Genomic DNA, 9,561 nt, shown 5'->3' with positions numbered 1-9,561 from the left:
TATAATGAACAACTAGCAAGCAAAGATAGAAGTGATATCGAGGGTATGATCATCTTGCCTGCAATGTACTCAGAGTTGTCGAAATCTTGCTCCTCGTTAGCGTACTCAACAGGTTCCTCGTTCACGTACTCGTCTCCTGCTACCTCTTGAGCACTGCGTTGGATTTCCTCGAAGAGGAGAGGATGATGCAACAAAGTAGCGTAAGTATTTCCCTCAGTTTTTCAGAACCAAGGTATCAATCCAGTAGGAGGCTACGCGCGAGTCCCTCGTACCTACACAAAAACAATAGCTCAACGCAACCAACACGCTTAGGGGTTGTCAATCCCTTCACGGTCACTTACGAAAGTGAGATCTGATAAAGATGATAAATAATATTTTTGGTATTTTTGGTATAGTGATGCAAAGTGAAAAGTAAAAGGCAAAGTAAAAAAGCAAAGCAATAATAAAGTGATGGAGATTAATATGATGAGAAAGAGACCCGGGGGCCATAGGTTTCACTAGTGGCTTCTCTCAAGAGCATAAGTATTCTACGGTGGGTGAACAAATTATTGTTGAGCAATTGACAGAATGGAGCATAGTTATGAGAATATCTAGGTATGATCATGTATATAGGCATCACGTCCGAGACAAGTAGACCGACTCCTGCCTGCATCTACTACTATTACTCCACTCATCGACCGCTATCCAGCATGCATCTAGAGTATTAAGTTAAAAACAGAGTAACACCTTAAGCAAGATGACATGATGTAGAGGGATAGTTTCATGCAATATGATGAAAACCCCATCTTGTTATCCTCGATGGCAACAATACAATACGTGCCTTGCTGCCCCTTCTGTCACTGGGAAAGGACACCGCAAGATCGAACCCAAAGCTAAGCACTTCTCCCATGGCAAGAAAAACCAATCTAGTAGGCCAAACGAAACTGATAATTTGAAGAGACTTGCAAAGATAACCAATCATACATAAAAGAATTCAGAGAAGATTCAAATATTATTCATAGATAGACTGGATCATAAACCCACAATTCATCGGTCTCAACAAACACACCGCAAAAAGAAGATTACATCGGATAGATCTCCACGAGAGAGGGGGAGAACATTGTATTGAGATCCAAAAAGAGAGAAGAAGCCATCTAGCTACTAACTATGGACCCGTAGGTCTGAAGTAAACTACTCACACTTCATCGGAGGGGCTTGGATGATGATGTAGAAGCCCTCTGTGATCGATTCCCCTTCCGGCGGAGCTCCGGAACAGGCCCCAAGATGGGATCTCGTGGATACAGAAAGTTGCGGCGGTGGAATTAGGTTTTTGGCTCCATATCTGATCGTTTGGGGGTACGTGGGTATATATAGGAGGAAGAAGTACGTCGGTGGAGCAACAGGGGGCCCACGAGGGTGGAGGGCGCGCCTTGGGGGGGGGGGCAGGCGCGCCCCCCTACCTTGTGGCCTCCTGTTAATTGGCTTGACGTAGGGTCGAAGTCTCCTTAGTTGTATTCGGTGAGAAAATCACGTTCCCGAAGGTTTCATTCCGTTTGGACTCCGTTTGATATTCTTTTTCTTCGAAACCCTAAAACAGGCAAAAAACAGCAATTCTGGGCTGGGCCTCCGGTTAATAGGTTAGTCCCAAAAATAATATAAAAGTGGATAATAAAGCCCAATAATGTCCAAAACAGTAGATAATATAGCATGGAGCAATCAAAAATTATAGATACGTTGGAGACGTATCAAGCATCCCCAAGCTTAATTCCTGCTCGTCCTTGAGTAGGTAAATGATAAAAACGGAATTTTTGATGCGGAGTGCTACTTGGCATAATTTTAATGTAATTCTTCTTAATTGTGGTATGAATATTCAGATCCAAAAGATTCAAGACAAAAGTTCATATTAACATAAAAATGATAATACTTCAAGCATACTAACTAAGCAATTATGTCTTCTCAAAATAACATGGCCAAAGAAAGTTCATCCCTACAAAATCATACAGTTTAGTCATGTTTCATTTTCGTCACACAAGAATGCTCTCATCATGCACAACCCCGATGACAAGCCAAGCAATTGTTTCATACTTTAGTAATCTCAAACCTATAAACTTTCACGCAATATATGAGCGCAAGCCATGGACATAGCACTATGGGTGGAATAGAATATAATGAAGGGGGTAATGTGGAGAAGACAAAAAAGGAGGAAGTCTCACATCAACGAGGCTAATCAATGGGCTATGGAGATGCCCACCGATTGATGTTAATGCAAGGAGTAGGGATTGTCATGCAACGGATGAACTAGAGCTATAAATGTATGAAAGCTCAACAAAAGAAACTAGTGGGTGTGCATCCAACTTGCTTGCTCACGAAGACCTAGGGCACTTGAGGAGGCCCATTGTTGGAATATACAAGCCAAGTTCTATAATGAAAAATCCCCACTAGTATATGAAAGTGATAACATGAGAGACTCTCTACTATGAAGATCATGGTGCTACTTTGAAGCACAAGTGTGGTAAAATGATAGTAACATTGTCCCTTCTCTCTTTTTCTCTCATTTTTGGCCTTCTCTTTTTTATGGCCTTTCTCTCTCTTTATTTATTTATTTATTTATTTATTCCTCACTTGGGACAATGATCTAATAATGATGATCATCACACTTATATTTATTTACAACTCAATGATTACAACTCGATACTAGAACAAAGATGACTCTATATGAATGCCTCCAGCGGTGTACCGGGATATGCAATGAACCAAGAGTGACATGTATGAAAGAATTATGAATGGTGGCTTTGCCACAAATACTATGTCAACTACATGATCATGCTAAGCGATATGACAATGATGAGTGTGTCATGATGAACGGAATGATGGAAAGTTGCATGACAATATATCTCAGAATGGCTATGGAAATGCCATAATAGGTAGGTGTGGTGGCTGTTTTGAGGAAGATATAAGGAGGTTTATGTCTGAAAGAGCGTATCATATCATGGGGTTTGGATGCACCGGCGAAGTTTGCGCCAACTCTCAATGTGAGAAAGGGAAATGCACGGTACCGAAGAGGCTAGCAAGGATGGAAGGGTGAGAGTGCGAATAATCCATGGACTCAACATTAGTCATAAAGAACTCACGTACTTATTGCAAAAATCTACAAGTCATCAAAAACCTCGGCACTACGCGCATGCTCCTAGGGGGATATATTGGTAGGAAAAGACCATCGCTCGTCCCCGACCGCCACTCATAAGGAAGACAATCAAATAACACCTCATGTTTCAAATTTGTTGCATAAAGTTTACCATACGTGCATGCTACGGGACTTGCAAACTTCAACACAACTATTTCTCAATTTCACAACTACTCAACTAGCATGACTTTGATATTATTACCTCCATATCTCAAAACAATCATCAAGCATCAAACTTTTCTTAGTATTAACACACTCATAAGAAAGTTTTATTATTAATCTTGCATACCAAGCATATTAGGATTTTAAGCAAATTACCATGCTATTAAGACTCTCAAAATAATCTAAGTGAAGCATGAGAGATCAATAGTTTCTATAAAACAAATCCATCACCGTGCTCTAAAAGATATAAGTGAAGCACTAGAGCAAAACTATATAAAGCTCAAAAGATATAAGTGAAGCACATAGAGTATTCTATCAAATTCCAAATTATGTATGACTCTCTAAAAAGGTGTGTACAGCAAGGATGATTGTGATAGACTAACAAACAAAGACTCAAATCATAAAAGACGCTCCAAGCAAAACACATATCATGTGGTGAATAAAAATATAGCTCCAAGTAAAGTTACCGATAGAAGTAGACGAAAGAGGGGATGCCTTCCGGGGCATCCCCAAGCTTTGGCTTTTAGGTGTCCTTAGATTATATTGGGGGTTCCATGGGCATCCCCAAGCTTAGGCTCTTGCCACTCCTTTTTCCATAATCCATCAAATCTTTACCCAAAACTTGAAAACTTCACAACACAAAACTTAAAGTACAAAATCTCGTGAGCTCCGTTAGCAAAAGAAAACAAAAGACCACTTCAAGGTACTGTAATGAACTCATTATTTATTTAAATTGGTGTTAAACCTACTGTATTCCAACTTCTCTATTGTTTATAAACTATTTTACTAGCCATAGATTCATCAAAATAAGCAAACAACACACGAAAAACAGAATCTGTCAAAAACAGAACAGTCTGTAGTAATCAATAGCTAGCGCAAGATCTGGAACCCAAAAAATTCTAAAATAAATTTCTGGACGTTAGGAATTTATCTATTAAACATATGCAAAAAGAATTAACTAAATATCACTTTCCAAATAAAAATTACAGCAGTTCTCGTGAGCGCTAAAGTTTCTGTTTTTTACAGCAAGTTCAACAAGACTTTCCTCAAGTCTTCCCAACGGTTCTACTTGGCACAAACACTAATTAAACACAAAAAACACAACCAAAACAGAGTCTAGATAAATTATTTATTACTAAACAGGAGAAAAAATCAAGGAATAAAAATAAATTGGGTTGCCTCCCAACAAGCGCTATCGTTTAACGCCCCTAGCTAGGCATAACAAGCAAGAATAGATCTAGGTATTGCCATCTTTGGTAGGAAATCCATAAGTGGCTCTCATGATAGATTCATATGGTAATTTTATTTTCTTTCTAGGGAAGTGTTTCATGCCCTTTTTTAATGGAAATTGAAATCTAATATTCCCTTCCTTCATATCAATAATTGCACCGACCGTTCTAAGGAAAGGTCTACCGAGAATAATAGGGCAAGAAGGATTGCAATCTATATCAAGAAAGATAAAATCTACGGGCACATAATTCCTATTTGCAACAATAAGAACATCATTAATTCTTCCCATAGGTTTCTTAATAGTGGAATCCGCAAGATGCAAGTTTAGAGAGCAATCATCAAAATCACGGAAATCTAGCAAATATCACAAAGTTTTGGGAATAGTAGAGACACTAGCACCCAAATCACACAAAGCATAAAACTCATAATATTTAATTTTAATTTTAATAGTAGGTTCCCACTCATCATAAATTTTTCTATGGATAGAAACTTTCAACTCAAGTTTTTCTTCATAAGATTGCATCAAGGCATCAACGGTATGTTCGGTAAAGGCTTTATTTTGACTATAAGCAAGAGGAGAATTTAGCAAGGATTGTAACAAGAAAATATAATTTATTAAAGAACAATTTTCATAATTAAATTCCTTGAAATCCAATATAGTGGGTTTAGCATCATCTAGGGTTTTATTTCTTTTAATCCCACTTTTATCAATTTCGTCATCAAGATCGAAATAATCCAAATTCTTAGAATGCCTTCTAGGTAAGGGTGGATCATATTCAATTTTATCAAGATTTATATTGCAAAACAAAGATTTAATAGGAGACACATCAATAACTTTTAGATCTTCATCATTATTTTCATAGGAACTAGAAGAACACGCTTTAATAAAGGCATCTTTCATAGCACGCGTCCTAGCGGTTCTTTCCTTGCACTCATCAATGGAAATTCTCATGGCTTTGAGAGACCCATTGATATCATGCTTAGGAGGAATAGATCTAAGCTTTAAAGAATCAACATCAAGAGAAATTCTATCAACGTTCCTAGCCAAATCATCGATCTTAAGCAATTTTTCTTCAATCATAGCATTAAAATTCTTTTGCGAAGAAATAAATTCTTTAATATTAGATTCAGAATCAGAGGGCATATTATTATAATTTCCATAATAATTGTTGTAGGAATTACCATAATTATTAGAGGGATTACTAGGATAAGGCCTAGGATTGAAATTTCCTCTATACGCGTTGTTACCAAAATTGTTCCTACCAACAAAATTCACATCCATAGATTCATTATTATTCTCAATCAAAGTAGACAAGGGCATATCATTAGGATCAGAAGAAACACTCTTATTAGCAAATAATTTCATAAGTTCGTCCATCTTTCCACTCAAAACATTAATTTCTTCTATCGCATGCACCTTTTTATTAGTAGATCTTTCAGTATGCCATTGAGAATAATTAACCATAATATTATCTAGGAGTTTAGTAGCTTCTCCTAAGGTGATTTCCATAAAAGTGCCTCCCGCGGCCGAATCCAAAAGATTTCTAGAAGCAAAATTCAATCCGGCATAAAAATTTTGTATAATCATCCACAAATTTAAACCATGAGTAGGGCAATTACGTATCATTAATTTCATTCTCTCCCAAGCTTGTGCAACATGTTCATGATCAAGTTACTTAAAATTCATAATATCGTTTCTAAGAGAGATGATCTTAGCGGGAGGAAAATACTTAGAGATAAAAGCATCTTTGCACTTGTTCCATGAATCAATACTATTTTTAGGCAAAGATGAAAACCAATCTTTAGCACGATCTCTAAGCGAAAAAGGAAATAGCTTCAATTTAACAATATCATTATCGACATCTTTCTTCTTTTGCATGTCACACAAATCAACGAAGCTATTAAGATGGGTAGCGGCATCTTCACTAGGAAGGCCGGAGAACGGATCTTTCATGACAAGATTCAGCAAAGCAGAATTAATTTCACAAGATTCAGCATCGGTAAGAGGAGAAATCAGACTGCTAAGGAAATCATTATTGTTGGTATTGGTGAAGTCACACAATTTAGTATTATCTTGAGCCACCGCGACAAACAAGCAATCCAACACACGAGCAAACAAAAGGCAAATGGGCAAAAAGAGGCAATAGAGAAAGAGAGGGAGGATAGAGAGAGAGGGCGAATAAAACTGCAAGGGTGAAGTGGGGGAGAGGAAAACGAGAGGAAAATGGCAAATAATGTAATGCGGGAGATAGGGATTGTGATGGGTACTTGGTATGTTGACTTTTGCGCAGACTCCCCGGCAACAGCGCCAGAAATTCTTCTTGCTACCTCTTGAGCACTGCGTTGGATTTCCCCGAAGAGGAGAGGATGATGCAGCAAAGTAGCGTAAGTATTTCCCTCAGTTTTTGAGAACAGAGGTATCAATCCAGTAGGAGGCTACACGCGAGTCCCTCGTACCTGCACAAAGCAAATAACTCCTCGCAACCAACGCGATAAGGGGTTGTCAATCCCTTCACGGTCACTTATGAGAGTGAGATCTGATAGATATGATAAGATAATATTTTTGGTATTTTTGGTATAGTGATGCAAAGTGAAAAGTAAAAGGCAAAGTAAAAAAGCAAAGCAATAATAAAGTGATGGAGATTAATATGATGAGAAAGAGACCCGAGGGCCATAGGTTTCACTAGTGGCTTCTCTCAAGAGCATAAGTATTCTACGGTGGGTGAACAAATTACTGTTGAGCAATTGACAGAATTGAGCATATTATGAGAATATCTAGGTATGATCATGTATATAGGCATCACATACGAGACAAGTAGACCGACTCCTGCCTGCATCTACTACTATTACTCCACTCATCGACCGCTATCGAGCATGCATCTAGAGTATTAAGTTAAAACAGAGTAACGCCTTAAGCAAGATGACATGATGTAGAGGGATAGTTTCATGCAATATGATAAAACCCATCTTGTTATCCTCGATGGCAACCATACAATACGTGCCTTGCTGCTCCTTCTGTTGCTGGGAAAGGACACCGCAAGATCGAACCAAAGCTAAGCACTTCTCCCATGGCAAGAAAAACCAATCTAGTAGGTCAAACCAAACTAATAATTCGAAGATACTTGCAAAGATAACCAATCATACATAAAAGAATTCAGAGAAGATTCAAATATTATTCATAGATAGACTGGATCATTAACCCACAATTCATCGGTCTCAACAAACTCACCGCAAAAAGAAGATTAGATCGAATAGATCTCCACGAGAGAGGGGGAGAACATTGTATTGAGATCCAAAAAGAGAGAAGAAGCCATCTAGCTACTAACTATGGACCCGTAGGTCTGAAGTAAACTACTCACACTTCATCGGAGGGGCTTGGATGATGATGTAGAAGCCTTCTGTGATCGATTCCCCTTCCGGCGGAACTCTGGAACAGGCCTCAAGATGGGATCTCATGGATACAGAAAGTTGCGGCGGTGGAATTAGGTTTTTGGCTCCGTATCTGATCGTTTGGGGGTACGTGGGTATATATAGGAGGAAGAAGTACGTCGGTGGAGCAACAGGGGGCCCACGAGGGTGGAGGGCGCGCCTGGGGGGCAGGCGCGCCCCCCTACCTCGTGGCCTCCTGTTAATTGGCTTGACGTAGGGTCCAAGTCTCCTGAGTTGTATTCGGTGAGAAAATCACGTTCCCGAAGGTTTCATTCCGTTTGGACTCCGTTTGATATTCTTTTTCTTTGAAACCCTAAAACAGGCAAAAAACAGCAATTCTGGGCTGGGCCTCCGGTTAATAGGTTAGTCCCAAAAATAATATAAAAGTGGATAATAAAGCTCAATAATGTCCAAAACAATAGATAATATAGCATGGAGCAATCAAAAATTATAGATACGTTGGAGACGTATCATCTCCCGACTCTACCCAAAGCAAGAACACAAGCAATGGAACAACAATCAATCACGGTGCAATGCGCTAGCAACATGATGCAATACATGGCATGATATGCAAGATATGATATGCAATGCATATGGGCACTCCGGAAGGAAAATAAAGATCAAGGCATCATCTTGTCAAAACAAGTATGCCGCTGGAAAGATGAGGTGATTTCGGTCTAAATCGATATAAGGATCACCGGAAATGGATGCACGGTTTGCAAAAGACAAGCAATACAAGAATGATGCAAATCTGCGTTTAACAACATGATAGCACTTAGAATGCAACAAGAAATTAAGCTACTGCACTCGACCATAGCAATAAAGCATATGAGCATAAAGCAAACATGAAGCTTTATAAATAATGAACACTGAGCTCCTGCTAGTTCTCACTAGAAGAAGCTCAAAATAGGATGCCAAAAATGCAAATGATATCAGCTTCACAGACTTAGAGAAAATACTAGACATGTCAAAACAGCACCAGGAAGCAATGTTTAGAGTTAGCAAATAAGATGCTACAGGAACATAACATTGCAAACAAAGGCATGGCATGCTAGTACTAAACACATAGAACAAATATTCCTTACTTATCATAACTCAAAGAGGCATGGAAAAGAATGTGGCACCCATGCAAATATGGCAAGTTTTATAAACAGATTCAGACTTAAGTGGAATTTCAGGACATGGCAGAAACAGATTCATGATATCAACTTTACAAGCTCATGGCACTCACCACAAAGCATTTCATGGCATCACAAGGTAACCAACATGAATTACACATATTCAAGAAGATAAGAATGGCAAGATCAAGCTCATAGGGTACATGGATCACTAGAAAAACACATGGTCATATTGATTAACATGTTAACAATCTGCCAGGAACAATATTTAGCAAAAGTAGAGGAAGAAAATGACATGTTACACTACTCCATAATTGCAATAAGAGGCATGGATTGATAGATCAATACCACATATACAAAACATGCTTAATGAACTATCTCAAAATGTGCATGGATCTCATGGTAGCAACAAGTTTACATGGCATCAAAATGTAATAGGAAAAGGACTTAGCAAAATCA

This window comes from Triticum urartu, chromosome 7A (assembly GCF_056163025.1).
Source record: "Triticum urartu cultivar PI428250 chromosome 7A, HENAU_Tu73, whole genome shotgun sequence".
NCBI classification, from domain to species: domain Eukaryota; kingdom Viridiplantae; phylum Streptophyta; class Magnoliopsida; order Poales; family Poaceae; genus Triticum; species Triticum urartu.
Note: the sequence above shows the minus strand (reverse complement) of the source record.